At 42.6% G+C, this 17,403-nt stretch overlaps 1 protein-coding gene across 3 annotated transcripts in view; it reads left to right on the top strand.

The window, feature by feature from the left end:
• The window catches only part of LRP8 (LDL receptor related protein 8), a 197,112-nt gene that overhangs the window by 17,836 nt on the left and 161,873 nt on the right, over window positions 1–17,403 (top strand). The window lies entirely within an intron of this gene.

The following is a 17,403-nucleotide window of genomic DNA, read 5'->3' on the forward strand; positions in this document are numbered from 1 at the left end:
CCCCACTGGAAACGTGCCTCCCTGTGTACAGACCTTATAGTGTAAGCTTGCCTGATTAGGCTCAGAGACTGGAAGACAAAGGAAATCTATAGAGAAATAAAATGTCACCAGGGCTGAGAATGACCTCCCTGTGCAAGGTCTGGTGAGGGAGATGGATCTCAGCCATGCCTGAGCTTTGTGGTTTTCATTAATGCAGCTTGCGTGATGCCTGGTGAGAAAATATGCCCAATGTGGACAAACCTGTAAAGGGCAGAAAGAGGACATGATGGGAAGGGCAGGCTGAAAGCTTGACAAAACATCCCTGTTTCAACAGGCTCTGTGGCAGGCTGTCCCTTCCTCACCCAGAGAAACTGTAAACTTAACCTCAGGTGTCATCAGAGGAAGTCCTCATCTGAAAATGAAGAGCTGTTTGCACCCAGGTCTGTTAGTTAGTCTCACATTGCTGGCAATAATTGTGATGGTGTGTTCTGCAGCGCGTAGATCTCGCCAGTTTTTGGGGCGTGAATAACTCCAAGCATCAGATGACACTTAGCTGGATCTCAGGTGTCATGCTGTGAAGGTGAGTGGCTTTCCCCCTCATGACCAAGTCTGATGGGGTGACAACACAGTTACTAAAACTTGCCAAGCAGCAGATACACCACAGGGAAGCAGGAGACCTCTGCACTGATTGATTGTTGCTATTTCCTGTAGAACTGGCTTTGCATACAGAAAACTATTGCTGTCAATGCAGAGAAGTGGAAGGGTGCAGCTGTGTGTCAGTGAGGTGTTTTTGTGTTGCAGTAAGTAGCATTAGGAAAACAAAAATGCTTACCTTACCCATCTGACTATTAGTGGGGCAGATAGGCCACCAAAGTGATATTCAGGTTATTCAGTAAATGCCCTATTTTTAAACATGAAAGCAAGAAGTCTTATTATGGCCATCAAGAGGTGCAGGGTACTTAGCTCTATTAAAATGTGGGCCATTTATTCAGGCAGGGGCAGGGTCTTGCTGTAAAATAGGTTTTATTTTATATTGGTGCCTTTCTAAGTTGTCATTGACAAGGTTCTTCAGCTCTGATTTTCCCAAGTTACCGACTTGTGGGATGGGGGAAATGGTTTATCTCTATTTTTGCATAGTAGGGCAGTCGATATATGGTCAAAAGAGTGGAATAGGAGCTTGGTATTGCTATTTAGTTAAATGTGTATGCTTGCAAACAAAATCAGCAAGTTGGCATTTGGTCAAGAGAAGCTTTCAAGTTTAGGGGGATGGACTTTTGAATCCGGTAAGAATATTGAATGCAACCCAGATGGCATCCTGGAGGGAAGTTTTGTGGCATCAATTAGCTTTTAGGTGACCATGCTTCCAGCCAACTGTGAGTTACTTGGCAGCTTGCCACTTGACTGCTAGTGAAAATCCAAGAGCAATGAGTTGAAATAGAGTTCCTGAGAGACAAAGAGAAAGATGTCTTCACTTGGGGGAAGAGATTTGTGGGTACTGTTTCTTAAATGATTTAAGCTGTCTGCTGTTGTACAGCCACATATCTCAGCCTCATTTATATACATTTCTTTGTATAAATAAACCATTTCAAACTTCTCTCAAATTTCACATGCCATTTGTTCTCAGGAAGGAATCTGCAAATAAAAGGGTCACCACTAGCTGGACCAGTGCCCTTGTAGCTATTAAAAGGTGAGCTCAATTTAACATTTCCTTCTGGAAATGAAGTTCTTATCTAGAGTTTTAGGACTAGGGCATTTCTACTGTAGGTTAAGACTAAATGAAGTTGTCACACTCTGTACTCAAAAGGAGCTGCCAAATCCCTGAAGAACTGGCTGCATTGTAGCAGATTGTAGTACCACGGTTTCATGTCTTTCCACTAAGAACGGAGTTGAAATAGCGGTGAGAGTAGACCCTCACTATGGGACAGCTGTGGGAATGTGACTTACCTGATACTGGAATGACCTGGAATTGTTTAACTTGCACAATGAGCATCAGCTTACAGAAATACTTCTTTATGGAGTTCCTGTTTTGTTTTGGTTATTGAAAGTCCATTTTAAAGGGACTTAAAATTATCTCTATGTGTCAGGTGCTAACATTTCAGATGGCTTTTGCATCTGCGCAACAAGGGATAATGAGGTTTGTAGAGCAGATGTTCTGGAAGCCTGCACTGCGGTGTGTCTGGCTGTTTCTGGCTACAAAGATTTACTCCTGGGTGCACTTGTTTTCTTTTTATGTAGGAGAACAGCAAATTCCCAAACAGTCTTTTCTACCAGTAAGGACTTCAGGGTCTCATATTAGATTTAATCATAAGTGCTTCACTAAGAGCTTTAGAAAGGAACAGTTTTGCTCTCAAGATCTTATTTCAGCTGCTCATTACTGAGTTTTTACTCTACACTGAAATGTGGCTTTTCAAAATGAGCAGAAGTGTTTGCAATGAAGCAATGACGGTGAGATTTCCTACTCCATTCTCCTGAGGCATAACAATTAAAAAAGAAGAAAAGCCCCAGGGAAAGAGGAATTCTACCGTTATCCCAGAATTGCCTTCTGCTGTGTACTACTTTGTGTGTACTGCCTGTTGGAGGAAGAAATGGGGTTTTGGAGATAGCCAGATAGGAACAAGGATATGAATTATGAATATGGATGTATGCTAAGAGTGACTTAAGACTCCCTTTATAAAACACAAAGTGTTCTTACATAAAACACAAAATGTTTGAGCAACCTGGTCTAGTGGAAGGTGTCCCTGCCCATGGCAGGGGGTTGGAACAGTATGAGCTTTAAGGTCCCTTCCAACCTGAGCCATTCTGTGATTCTAGGAGTCTTCATGGCACTTTCTGGGTTGGAGATGTGGTTTTGCTCGGTTTTATAACAACATGCAAGGTCTCATGCTGCTCTCAGTGTGGCTGCTATTTAAAAAACAGTGGTTTGCTTTTGAAAAGCATTAAATGCCCAAAGGTATTCAATGGAGGTAGCCCTTTTGATCAAGAAGTCACCTCTGACTTTTTAACTGAACAGATAATATTACATGCAGATGTGCTTGCCCTCATTTAGTCAGGTATGGATGTTTTTCACAAGGGCACCTGATCTTCTGCCTTTCAGAGGTCACCAATTTGCTTCAACTCCAGAGGGGTCAGCTCTCTACCAGGAATGACTTTGCTAGGTCATGCCTTCTGGCATTAGTCCAGTACAGCACACACATTTGTTTTTACAGCTTCAAAAAGATGTGGTTTGAGCAACAACAATAGCTTCAAGGAAGGACCTGGAAATACGGTACTAAAATAAGAAAAGCTTTCAAAGCTTCACAGGACGGCATGTATGGGGGAAAAATACTACGCATTCAGAGCAATACAGTGGAAGGTTTTGGGTGGAGGTGTGTAAGCTTTCAGTTGAGAATCAGAAACAGACACTAGTTTCTTGTTTCCATCTTACTGCTACTGAGCTGGGGTCAGTTACGTTGCAATTCTGAGCAAACTCATCTCCAGTTTGAAGTCAATGGAAATTGCAGGGGTTTCCTCAGTCTGGTTCTTGTGTTTCATTGTGCCTGCTGAAGGAAGAAACAAGGGCAAGTAATCTCAGGCCTTTTACAAGGAAAGCCAAACCAGAATGTTATTTTTAGATCTGTTTTTTTAAAATGCCTGCTCAAAGACCTTTCTCTCTTTTGCTTTGCATAAGAATGAACCTGGCAATCAGATCCTTATGTAAATAAAACCTGCAGCTCACTCAGTCTATATGTTGTTCTGCTTTGGGCACGTATAAAGTAAAACACAGAGGAGCTAGTTAATTTTCACAATTCATGCTGATTTTGCATTGAGTCACCTGAAATCTCTGCAAAGTCCTGGTCAGAGAATTTTCTTCTTTCTCCAGAGCTCTCATTGTCAGGCACTCGTCTGTTCTGAGACTCTCATTTTCATACCACTTTTGGCAGAATCATGTTTGAGAGCTGCACGTTTCTCCTCTTTAAATACCATGGCAATTAGGAAGACATCCTGACAGCTGAGTCATCTGAGTGACTTTCCTCTCATCCTCAACACAGGATGAATCCTCCTTCTGCCTGATGCACAGGGACGCTCAATTCCTTCCTCTTAATTACTTCCAGTAGTTTATGCAGTGATCTAGCAGCTACTGTGCGGGAGAGAGGAAGCAATAAATATGGCAGAGGGTTGCTATGCATATACAATTTCTGTTGCTGGCAAAGTTTGAAGTCTGCTTCAATTTTCCCTTGAATCATTCCAAAGAATCCCTCCACAATGTTCTAATATCTTGTCAGGGCTGTGCTCCAAGGATACTGGATGAACTGTCAAAACCCAAAGTGCTGCCGCGCTTCCCGTATGCAACAGCAGCTGCTACAAGGAGGAGAGGGAGCAGTGCACTGTTCCCTTCTGCTAGCAACAGCAGGAAGGTCTTGTAAGGGGCACTGTAATATTTTAGTACCTGCTGAGACAGTTTTTCTTCTTATCTCTGAGGCAGAAAAGCCTCACCAAGCTGGAAGGCACTTACATTTTGGAAACTCAGCTGCTGATCATCAGCACGGAGAGCTGAACTTTAAATCTGATGCAGCCAAAGGTGTGTGAGGCTAAGAGAGGTTTGGAAAGCATTGAGATATTTCCAGATACAAGACTGTTAATCTCCAGAGTAGACAAGACCTTGCTTTAACTTCTGGGCCCTGAACAGTGTCTGTTGTTGTGTTCGTGTGTTTTTGGTCTGTATAAAGTCCAATTTAATCCTCAGTCAGAATATGAACTTCTGTGGCTTTCACATTTTGAAGTCAGCACTGCTGCTCCCGCAGGATCATCTGATGTGGGTTTGTGCAGGAGACATTCCACTAACATGTGGCAAGTGCTCATTCTCTTCTTCCTCTCCCCAAGGTTTTTGGTGTGGCACTGCATTCCTATCACGTCATTGCTCTTGGAGTCATGACTTTCCCATCCTCATGGGACATTTTAAATCTAGTTTTTCTGTTTCATCGTGGTGGGTACTCTTTGGTGGTTTTGCTCAGTGACTGACCTGATTCTTTTTAGATGCTTTTCATATTTTGTAGAAATGACAAAAGGAGGACTCGCCTCTTACTCACTGGTCTAGAGGTGACTCAGCAGCCTACGAGGCTTACAAACCTGCCAGGAATTCAGGCCAAGTGGCCCAGCGCGATTTATGCTGCTCATCCCAGGTATAGGCAGATCAGAAAAGATAACGTGTGGCCCAAAGAAGGACAGCTGTGTTCCTGTTCCTGGCTTAATCCTTCTGTTTAGGATTGCCTGGCCTTTGTGCCGTCTGCGACTTTATGTCTGCTAAGACAATAGTGACAAAATCTTCTCTACAGATTTGTTTTGGCAGCACCAAAACCAGAGGAAAAGTGTGGTTTGTTTTTTGCCTTTAAAATCCTCCTGCAGAAAGTATGCAAGCATGGTGGCAGAACTTAGGAAGTAAAGAACGGTTGTGTGAGTTCAGACTCTGACCACTTCCCTCCCAAGTATTTTTTGGTCACTGCCTATGTTGATTTGAAATGAAGCAGAGATTTAAGTGGAAGCATTTCTCAGACAGTTATCAAACAGACATATCTAGCTATCCCTTGTGGGTGTTTTCTTAAGTCTTCAATAGCATCCCCATCTTTCCAACCTAAGTCGTATCAAAGAATCAGAGACTGTTTTGGTTTGGAAGCGACCTTAAAGCTCATCCAGTTCCAACCCCTGCCACAAGCAGGGACACCTTCCACTGGAGCAGCTTGCTCCAAGCCCCTGTGTCCAACCTGGCCTTGAACACTGCCAGGGATGGGGCACCCTGTGCCAGCGTCCCACAGCAAGGTTGCTTTTAGATTTTCTAATGCCTTTCTTTTTTGTATAGTTTATTGCAAAATAAAAATATATAGTTTGTATACTTTATATAGTTTATTGCAAAATACAAAACCGTTGTTCTGATGCCTCATCTGATTACCGCTTATTCAGTATTAGTTACTGAGATGAGTACCTGAAAAGCACAACCAATCCCTGACACTCATGTCACTAATTACAGCTAATGAGTGTTTTTTAAAGCATTCTCACAAGCAAATCCAAACCCAGCCCAGCAGTGTTTCAGGCTACTGCGTGGGGTTTTACTTGCTTATATTTTTATCAAGTTCTAAAATCTGATGTTTCACTTTGGCTGTAGACGATTGTCTGGTTTTCTTTAGATCTCTGAGCACCCTGGCTCTCACTGGAAGATTTAAGTCTTTACGGCAGGGGGCTGGAACTAGGTGATCTTAAGGTCCATTCCGACCCAAACTGTTCTATGAGGATATGATGTCACATATCAACCAAAATGAATCTTTTCCATTTCACAAAATAAAAGGAGAAATTGTCTGTTTGAGCTTCTACTCTCAGTGTAGGTTTGAAATTCAGTCCGCAATCTTCCATACTCAGTTTATAAGTCTGTCCCTGTTTTTGCTTGGTTTGTTTGGTCTGGTTGTAGTTGTCAAGATCAGTGAGATGAGAGTTTTTCTTTAATTAGAAGGCATTAAAGAAAATTGCAGTTAGAGATACAGAATAAGATGTTCTAAAAGCACCCAGCTTAATAAAATCTGAGCCATGTACTTTTGTCCTATGTGTCTTACCTGCATTTTCACCCTCCTTGCCCCCAGCAATCAGCCTGATTTCTGTGACCTGCTCTTGAGAGAGCAGAAAAAGCCAGGTACTCAGTGTGAAGCTGTAGATACTCTTGATTGGGTTGTCAGTGCATTGCTGACTGCCACCAAACAGGATGTGTGCACAGGTTGAGATTTGCTTTCCTTCCGTGAGGATGCTAATTCAGAGCGCTCTCACCCTGGCTGTCATTTCTGAATCTTAATAAAGTTCCTATAAAGATAATCATCTTGGAGAACTATACTTTGTTTTCAGACTTGATTGAAATTAATCAGCTGGTTTGATTACTGGGTATTAGTGAGAGGTGCAAGAGACAGAAAAACAACATGATCACATATATAATCATTGTCCTTAAGATACCAATCTACAAACACACTAGACTTTTTAACTGGAGTTCCAGTTTTGTCTCTGCCAGTAGCAGGGGTAAGTTACAGATACGTATAACACAGACATCTAGTGGCTGAATACCATAGAGTGAACAGAGGCATCTGACATACCATGGTTCCATGGGGATGCCATACAGGAAAGATACTTCCAAAATATGAGACCTATCAAAGCTCACAGCTCCAGAGTAATGAAAAATTGGACTGCTTCATAGGTGCAGTTGGTTGCGCTCTGCAGAGTGGGAGTCGAAGCAGAAATCCCCTGTAATTCCCATGAAGCTGGTGGATTGCCAGTGGGAGCAGATTTATTGCTTATATTGTTGGTCTTTGTTAAAGAGAAGTAGAGGAGGATGTTCAGGGCTTAAGGTCACTATAAGAAATACCTTTCTGAATTAGAGGAAGGTGATCATGTTTTGTCATGACTTACTGATTGGTTTACATGGTGCTTCAGATATCCCTTTATTGTTCATCTTCCTCTAAACCACAGACTTCTTCCTCTGATTTGACTGCATAATATATTTTATCTTCATAATAAATATTTTTTATGTATATTCATGTGAAATTTTGCTTATCCCTGAAATGCAGTTGTCCCACATTGGCTCAAGGGACACTTGTCACACTGCTGTGAGGTGATCCAGGCTTGACACTGTTCAAGTTCTTAAGCAGTTTATGGCCTTAATCCTGGAACATTTTATCTTGAGGCTCAGACTTGGTGTCTCTGACACCCCTCTGGCAGCAGAGGCTATAAAATTGCTACCTTTTCGTTGGTACCGAGTCTCAGGCTGGTGACTGTTACCTTGAACTACCTTATTCCACTGCAAAGATGGATTTTCTTTTCTTTGATTCTATTGATCTGGATTTCCTCCTGGCAATCTGATTTTCTTCAATCTGGTTTTCCTTCTCTTTACTGTGCAAAACAGAGTGATTATGTGCTCTCCCCTGTGCTCAGGTTGGCCCATGCTTGCTAGAGGCCTCACTAGTTCACCTTGACTGCAGAGACTGGCTTCCACAGCCCTGGAGGCCTTCAGGAGTGCAGCCTTTGATAATGGGGCCATAGTGTTGGTTAGGATGCGCAAGGTGCAGGGAGAGAGAATATCCATGTTTCATATTTGTTTGGTTCTGATTGTCTAAATTGCTGAACCCTTCCTCCTCTCATGTTGGGCTGATGGAGCTCTTCATTTCCAATGACTATAAACTCAAGCCCTTGGGCACAAGCCCTTGCATTTTAATCTGTTTTAGCTGTTTAGTTTGGACTAGAAAATGTGTGTGATTTCTTGTAGCAGGAATTAAAGCTGCAAATGGTAATTCCAAGGATGAGACTGGCAGAAGAATCACAGAATCACAGAATCACAGAATCCCAAGGGTTGGAAGGGACCTAAAAAGATCATCTAGTCCAACCCCCCTGCAAGAGCAGGGTAACCTACAGTACATCACACAGGAACTTGTCCAGGCAGGCCTTGAATATCTCCAGTGTAGGAGACTCCACAACCCCCCTGGGCAACCTGTTCCAGTGCTCTGTCACTCTTACAGTAAAGAAGTTCTTCCTGATGTTAACGTGGAACTTCCTATGTTCCAGTTTACACCCATTGCCCCTTGTCCTATCACTGGATATCACTGTAAAAAGCCTAGCTCCATCATCCTGACACCTACCCTTTACATATTTGTAAACATTGATGAGGTCACGTATTCTTGGAGTTTTTTGTTACCAGCCTGCAGATAGAGTCTGGCCTTGATGAAATATTAGAGGCCGGTATTAGGACTAAGCAAAAAGGGTTTATTTATGTGCTTTCTTCTTTTTGGGGGTTAATTTAAGTAGACAAGTTAGTCACTAGTTACTGAAGAAAATGGTAGAAGGCTGTAGTGTGATGACCGTGATGAAAAATGCGCTTTGGTGTGTGAATACAGAGAGACATGCAAGGTAACCTTCCTACTAATGGAGCTTCTTTCCAAGCAAGTACCTTGAGACTAGTACTGAAAATTCAAACTTGTGGTAAAGATTTAGTTCAGACATGTAAAGGGTGGCAGCAATGAAGGTGTGGTGTGAGCTATGTAGGGGCTATGTCTGTCGCTGGAACTTCTTAAGAACAAACAAACGTCTGTCAGGAGTGGCTCAAAGCATTTGATCCTGCCCTGGGACAAGAGTTGGAGGTGGAGGATGTTTCAAGATCTCTTCTGCACTACCTCACGTATTTCCCTTTGCGGGAAGGAACTTGTGGCTGCCTGATTTTCCTGCTGCTTCCTCTTTGTACACAGGTTCACAGGGCTGAAATGCTTGGCTCTTGGTTGAGCAATTACTTGTATTTAAAAAGCAGTCACAAAACTGATCCTCTCAGTGTGGGAAGAAGATGCTCTTTGTGACAGCTGCCTGGTGAGCTTGCTTACCTACAGTGAGTTCAGCTCTTCTGCAGGTGCTGCGGCTGCTAGGTCTGTTGGAATGAGTTCTGCAATTTGTCAGATCCACACACAGAAAACCACATAAAATCTTAGCTAGCCATAAAATACATATGGTTTGCAACAACTGATGTTTATTGCTACTGTATTTCAGCAAAAAAAGAAATAAATTAAATCTTGCAGTAAATATGGGCTATTTTTATCTTTCCAAGCTTCAGAGGTCCTAGCTGTGAGAAAACAATCCTAGAATGGTTTGAATTGGAAGGAACCTTAAAGACCATGTAGATTCAACCCCCTGCCACAGGCAGGGACACCTTCCGCTAGAGCAGCTTGCTCCAAGCCCCATCCAACCTGGCCTTGAGCACTTCCAGGGATGGGGCAGCCACAGCTTCTCTGGGCACCCTGTGCCAGCGCCTCAGCACCCTCACAGGGAAGAACTTCTGCCTAACATTTAATTTAAAACTACCCTTGTTTAATTATAAGCCATTTCTCATTGTCCTATTACTACAGGCCGTGATAAAAAGTCATGGGGTGTTTTGCCACTTGGATTCTGTGATATGATGTGCTAGGAATAACTTCCTCGGCAAGACAAGGTGGGGGGAAATGCAAGGATGGTTAAATTGCAGTAATCTCAGAAAATAAGCATGCATGGGACTCTTATTTCACTGCTGGAGGACAAAAAGCAGTAAGGATGTAAAAGACTAGTCTGCTCCTTGAACAGAAAACCCTGCTGTACTTGAATGTGAGATGGAGGCCCTGGCAATTGAAGGCTGGAGGCCCAAATTTGGTTGTGGAATTTGGTGTCTTGGGTCTGGTAGCATGTCTGCTACTGGGTTCCATCTCAGGGGGCTGCTGACTCCGTGCTGGGATTCTCTGGTGTCTGTCAGTGCAGAAATGTGTTCATTAGAGATGGTGCTGGTGTCAGACGTCCACATGCAGGGTTGCCGTAGTCTGGTTATTCAGCAAAGATTAGTTCTTTTATTGACTTTCTATAGAAGATTGGCATGCATTTCCTGAGAAAATCTGGACACCCAGCCCTAAAAATAACTGAAGACAACTGGCTTCTGTGTAGTTTGCAGCCAGTCTGTGGCCTTAGAGGAAACAAATCTGTTCATGAGCTTCTGGTGAGCCAATCCAATATGTGACTCTGTCCGGTCTTTTACATGTTCATTTATCCTGAAGCTTCAACTAGTTCACAAAGTGCAACCTCTCTCATAAATTCAGATAGAATTTAGGAGGTCAGTATGGCACTGGGCCCTTGTGCTGGATATGGCTGCTCTAGGTAAATCCCACCGTGGGATTTAGGATGTGCAAGCTGTAGTAGCCCATGGTCAGAACCATCAAGCAGTTGAAGCTCTGCTGGAGTGGGCTGTGTTCACAAAAATGTGATGTGTCCATGTAATCAATGAGAGAAATTAACAGGACTCAGTGCGTGTACACGAGTGAATAGGATTGATGGCTGTATAACTCACTGTCCTGCTACAGGTCTGCATACCAGGGAAAGGTAGTAAGTAACATTATGTCCAGTGAGACCTAGAGGTGTAAGTCATTTGCTATGGCTGTATCTAGTCGCTTTTGGAAGAAGCGTGACTCCAGATGAGAGGGAACGGCTGGGATGTGATGGCAGAGCTTTCAGAGAGGTAAGGAGTCTGTGCTTCACTGCTCTTCACAAATGGGTCTGTCCTTGGCTTCAGCTGCATTTTGATGTGACATTGGACAAATGGCTTAACCTCTGTGGGCATCGTTGCTTAAAATGGAAATGTCAATATTCTTGCCAACCTTTGTGAGCTATCCCTGGATTAATGGATAAAAATTGCTGTATGAAGTGTAAGCATCGTTTATGATGTATTTTATCTTGTTTTCTTGCAAAGCAGCTGCTTTACCTTGAAATATCACCACTGCCAAAAGTGGTGAGAGGCGACCTATCATGTTTGCCTGAGCCAGGGTAGCCCCAAAACTAAGATTACCTAGAATTTCTTGAGATAGGTTTAGAAATATGTTTTAAATAGGTTTTATTTAGTGTTTGAAGTTTGATGTAGTGCAGAACTTGTCTCTTTCTAATGGCCTCTCTGAGCTCCATGGTTTCATGAGTTGTTTAGGAAGATGACAGTACAGACACTGACAACCACAGCCATCATGAGCAAACGAGGGTAGGCAGAGGAAGAGAAAACATACTGTTGTACTTCCAAATAACCCATCTGCTGCTTTGTTTAATTCCTTGGATCTTTGTCTTTAACCTCCTATTTTTATGCAAACTCTTCCTGTGCATTTTCATTACAGTTACATGTATCACTACTAAAAAGTAGTGAGCTGACTTTACTGAGGAAGAGCCTTAATATGAAAAGTGGCAAATGTCTGAGACAGACAAAGTGTTTTAAAGGGAAGGTAACTGGGATTACTCCACATAGAAGGAGCAGCATACGCATGGACAGGTCCTGAAGATCAGCTGATGTGCTAGCACTTCCCTGTGAGGTGTTTTCTCCCCGCACTTCCAGCATGCAAATTTAAAACAATGTTTAGATTTAGATTCTTAAGAATGGAGGAAAAAAAGTCAGGTTGGATTCCATTCAAGATGACATCTTTATGCACATGTGTGCTTAGAATTAGCAGCCCACACTGAATCTTGTCCATTGGACTTGCTTGTTTCTGAGGGTACCCTTACCCTGTCTTTTCAGCATGCAGCTCTGTCCTCTTGCTTTGCTGTTGTGGAACCATCACCCGATCTTCCATCCCTGAGCTGATGTTCAGCCCTCACATAGTTCTTGGAAGTACTGAGTTTTGCTGCCGGGTTGTTTCATGTCTGATGAATTTGTACTGAAATAGTTAACTTGCTGTGCTTTTCAGATGCGTTTTTCCATATCAGACAGTCACTATCTCTGAGTGGCTTTAAAATCTTGCAGCATTGTCCTTGGGCACGGTTACAGTGGAAAAGTGCACGGTCTGCAATTCTCAACCAGAGCAGCTGAAAGAAGAGGCCAGTATGGGAGAATAGTGAGCACAAGTCAGGGCAACACGTGAGAAATCTGGCTCATCCAGTACCCATTGGCAGTTCTGCACTGGGACACCGCCGCAGTGTTGGGTACTCTACAAACACAGGCAAGACCTGGCTCTGAGGTTTTTAATTCTCTGCTTGCTGCTGGCAGCTGAGAAGTGAGAGGAAGCACAAAGATAGAGTGTCTTATAGGGGTGGGGTACCATAAGGGCAGAGCAAATGTCTTTGAGTATCAGTCCATCTCCTTGTCTGTGTGACGCTTTGCTATTTGTGTTTCAGGACTCTTGGACGTAATGGTAGAACCATGTTTCCTCGCTGCTGGAAAAACTTTGCTTGGCAAATGTGGCGTAACTCAGGCTGTGATTGGCAATGATTGTGAGACTGTCCCTCAAAAGCTTGCTGAGGTTTGCCCAAGACTTAAAGAACACCAGGGAAGGGCTGGGACAGGAAAGCATTTGTAGCCTGCAGTGAAGTTTTGGGCCAAGCACTGTCAGCACAAAACCCTTGCACTAAGCTAGGAGGAAGATGTTGGGGTGTTCATTTTGATTCCTTAAGCCACAACGGCTGTCTGCTTTTGTTAGCAGGCTTCCCTGTTATCCCGTAATCCCTTCAGACACTTGGATTTGTCTGCTTTTCTGCCTAGATGGCGGGGGGTGTTGGGAAGCTTCTTGTTTCAGAGACAGTTGTGGTCTTTGAATGCAACTTTTTACCCTAATGTGACAAAAAGGAGGCAGAAAGCCAGAAGTAACATGCCGGGCTGTTTATTGCTTGATTTATTTGTGGCCATGTCTGTCACACAGATGCCAACATGTTTTATCTTCATTTACAATAGCCCAAAATGTTTCACCTGGACTGATACGCAGTCCCCGGCCAGACAGGGAGGTTCCATTGGGAGATTTTTCTTAGCGTGTAGCTTGTTGCTGTGATTTTATTTGTTTTTAACCCCTGCTTCCCTCTCGAGCCTTAGGTTCACTTGTAAAGCTGTGCGTGTTTTCAGTGCCCTGTTCAGATAATTAAAATAGCTGCTTGCGGCGCTTGGCTTCTGTACAGTCTTTTATCAATAGTGCCTCTGAGAATACCTTGTGTTTGGATGAGTGGTTTTAAATAGAGTGGTGAGAACTTCATGGCAGACAAATCAAGTAGGCCTCTTTCACAGCAATCTCTTTTTTCTTCTTTTTACTTTCAAATGCCTAGAAATTATTTTAAAACTGAAAAGATGCCAAGATTGAAAATTTGATGAATCCTTGTTAATACTCTTTTCTAGTTATTAATAATAATTATTACTATTTTCTCTTTCTGGTGGAAAAGTTCTGCTCACAGAAATCAGCCATCAGTGGATCATTCCAGTGTGCCGGACATGCAGGACCTGTCGCAGTGAGTCTTTGCAGGAACCCATCCTCATTACTCTGCCCGGTGCAGAACCCAGGATGGTGGGCTTAAAATGATGGTGCCAGAAGCCAGTTAGAAAACCATCAGCGAAAGTTGCTACTTAATCTCCTTCAGTGATTATCTTAGGCTCTGAAACTGAAGACATTATATCCCATTAAAACCAGAATTCTCATTAAAAAAAACCCTACAACCATACTTATGGTCAAAATGATGGTCTAATTTCTTTTCTCCCTTACTTCAGAAACATCCTCCTTCCTCTCATTCCAAATCTTGGGCATGTGGGTCATGTTTTATACTGGAAACCCAGGATATTTAAAACCTTTCAGCTCCTAGTCTGCCATGATCCGTCCTCTGTAAGAGCCTGTAGAGTTCCTCATTTCCTTTCTTTTTCCTGTGCCATTTACTTCATTAAAATACTTTCCCATGCTTTCTCCAGCTCCTCTCTATGCTAAACAGTTCAGGCGCGCTGGAGGAAAGGGGGAGATGTATGAATCGCTGTCGTTATGGTGTACTTAGCCTGTGAACTTACATTTTCAGAGCCTTTCTTTGTTCTGCTACATTTCATGAGCAATGCTTTCCCTTAAATAAGGGTGTGTAGATGTCAAGGAATAAAGGTTTCACCTCTTTACAGCCCATTTCTGGAACACTGATTCTTGTATGTTACTTCTCAGGAAAATCTCCTGTGGGTCTCAGTATCTTATTTCTTTCAGAAAAAGGAAGGCAGGTGAGGCTCTTCTGAGCAAGCTGAACATTTCATGAAGGTTTTATTGGTGTTTTCATGTGGGGTTTTTTGTTGTTTGTTTTTGTTTCAACAGGAATTACCTCATGTAATAGATGTAGAGATGTAGAATACGCCTATACCCCAGTAGTGCTGCACTGTAATCATGACTTGCAAATCTGCATGTGTAACCTTGGCCAGTGCAAAGCTTCCTGAATTCCTACGGAGCTTCTGTCCTGAGGACCTTGAAATCAAAGGCCTTCTTTAAGCTTGTACACACATTCTAAAGAGGAGTACCAAGTGTGTGTGTGCGCCTTTGTATGACAGGTAATTAAGTTATGTGTTACTGCAGTATTGATTTTTCATCACTGACAGACTTAGTGGTGACAGAGCCATTGATATTTTAAGTCCTGGAGCTATAGGTGTGTAACATGATTGGTTTGATAACATCCTAAGTCATCTTGATAGCGTTTTAATTTTACCTGTGGTGAATTTCTGATCCTGACTTTGTTGACATACACTTTTGAGGAGAAAAGTGATGTACGTGGTCTGAAGAGTGGTTATAGAATACCTGTGAAAGCATTGCTAGCAAAGCATGAAAGGGGAAAAAATACTGAAGCCATGGTGACTTGGTGATGTTTTTACTCCATTTTAATTCCTTGTCCTCTGCTTTGCAGTTCTGGTGTGGATAAGTGAAATGGGAATTTGGTTATGAGTGAACAGCTGCAGAAATAAATTCCCAGGGGTGTGGACTGGGCTGTCTGAAAGTTTCCTTCATACTCACTGATGGTAGGGCTTCCTTTTAGCAGTATCACCTTCCCATTACTGCTTACATTCAGGAGCAGACAGTTTCAGGATGCCTCTGTGTTGATTCTTATTCTTGTGTTGATTAGCAGAGAGCTGTCAGTCTGGTGTGTATGTGGTTTTCAGTGTCAGCCTTCCTGGCTTCACTTGCTTATCTTGCATTTAAATGGGAATTCAATACATAATCAAGACCTACAACCTGCTAAGCGCTGACATAGCAGCAATGCCCAGCTCCTCTCCTGGTCTGACCAGCAGTATGTAAGAAGCTAAATGAATATTAATGCATTCCTGTCGACTAGCAGCTTGGTTTACTTGTCTCTTTCATCTTCTGCAATGAAGTATGAGCTTTCTGGCTGGGTCATTAATAAAACAGCTAGTGGGTGATTTATTTCACCCAAAGTACTAGTTGGCTTTTGTGTCTCCAGTGTCAGCAGTGAATGGCTTTTCTGCTGTTGTCATGGTCTCCCCTTTAGTAATCACAAGGATTCAGGAGGACGCAAAGCACTAATATCATGGGGAACTTGCTTACCACGTCTTGCTGCTATTGTTCTTATGCAGTTTTCAACTGAATGTGAATCCTCTTTTCCTGGGAGACACCAGGACCTCCTAGGCCTCTCAGTAAGAATGCAGGGACCTTGTCACATCCCTCATGGTGCGGGGCAGATGAGACTGCTGTAGCCAGTACAAAACAAATACATATATTTGTTTTCCAGACTGCTGAATATAGATGGTGTCTGTCTTTCTTCCGGGTCCGGAGGCTGTCGTACCAACCATCTCTGTATGCCTGATGTCTTCTCAGCTGCAAGTTTTGGCTTTGTGCTGCCATGGAAAAATGTGCTGATTACCTACCTGTCTTAAGAAAATATATTATTGAGAGTAACAAACTTGTTATATAGTCTCACTGAAGCATAAACCAAACAATTCTGATGCAATGAGCAGAAGAACATGATCAGCTACTCTCAATTAATATAAGATCTATTAAGGAGAGGGATCTTCTTCTAGAGAATGTCACAAATGGGCTGAAGTTAATTGGTCTGGATTTGGAGCACTGTTCAGTTAGCAGACCTTCGTTAGCAGAAGAATTTGGTTTACAGCTAAATAGTTCAGCAGTGAACTATGAGGTGGCAAAAAGTGTCTTGGTGTATTTAGATGCATAAACTTCTGAAACAGATGTGAAGACTGTAGAATGGTGTAGACTAGCAGATTTTATCAGAAGAATGATACTACTCCTGCTAATTTTGGTATATAATAACCTTTAACACTTGTTTACAGCCATTAAAAAAAACTAGAACAAAGCATTCATTCCCTCTCCTGTGGTTTTAGTGGAAGCTGTACATGCATATACTGGTCACTACGGAACTAGTCGTGCACACTCTTACTCAGGGATACGGTCTTGCAGGTAGGCGATTACAGCTCTAAAGAGGCAAGTACATACTCTGAAAGGCTTCTGTACAGTGTGCATTTCCATGTATGCAGATGAATTTTTCTGGTTTTCTTCTTGTTCTTTCCCCTTTGCTGATTTTTTTTTTTTTTTCAGGCAGTTTTGGCATCTGCTGTCAAAAAATTTGCCCCTTCATTAAGATGCCAACTTTAAAAGACACTGAAAAGCTGAAATAACCGTTTCAGCTGGTATAAGCAATTACAGATATTTCCAGACATCAAAATGACAACCTCAGTGAAGCTTGGACAATTGCTACATAGACGTTAATTAAGAAGGACACAGGCAGATTCCTGAATTACTAAAAATGCAGTAATGCTTCCGAAGCCTTGATATGCCCTGATGAACCATGCTTAGGGAACAGATTTTGCCTGTCCTAAGCTCTCTTCTCTGGTACAGCAGAGTAAGAACTGAGCAGCCTCCTCTTACTGCCTTTCATCAGTTGGAACATCTTTTCAGCTTTGAATTTCGAGGCTGTTTCATTGCTTGTGCTGCCATTCCCCCTCCCGCCCTTCCACTTTGTTTGCTTGACAAGAAGAAAAGGCAGAAAGTGAAGTGCACAACCACATTTCCATAAGCTTAGACAAACTCTTTCTTTCTAGCCCAGAAAGAGTGCTTCTAATTAGTCATCCCTGCTGTGGCTGAAGCGGAGTTTTTAGAAGAAAGCTTTGGTGGTTGCTTACCAGCAAGAGTGAAGAATAAA

This window comes from Lathamus discolor, chromosome 3 (assembly GCF_037157495.1).
Source record: "Lathamus discolor isolate bLatDis1 chromosome 3, bLatDis1.hap1, whole genome shotgun sequence".
Lineage (NCBI taxonomy): Eukaryota > Metazoa > Chordata > Aves > Psittaciformes > Psittacidae > Lathamus > Lathamus discolor.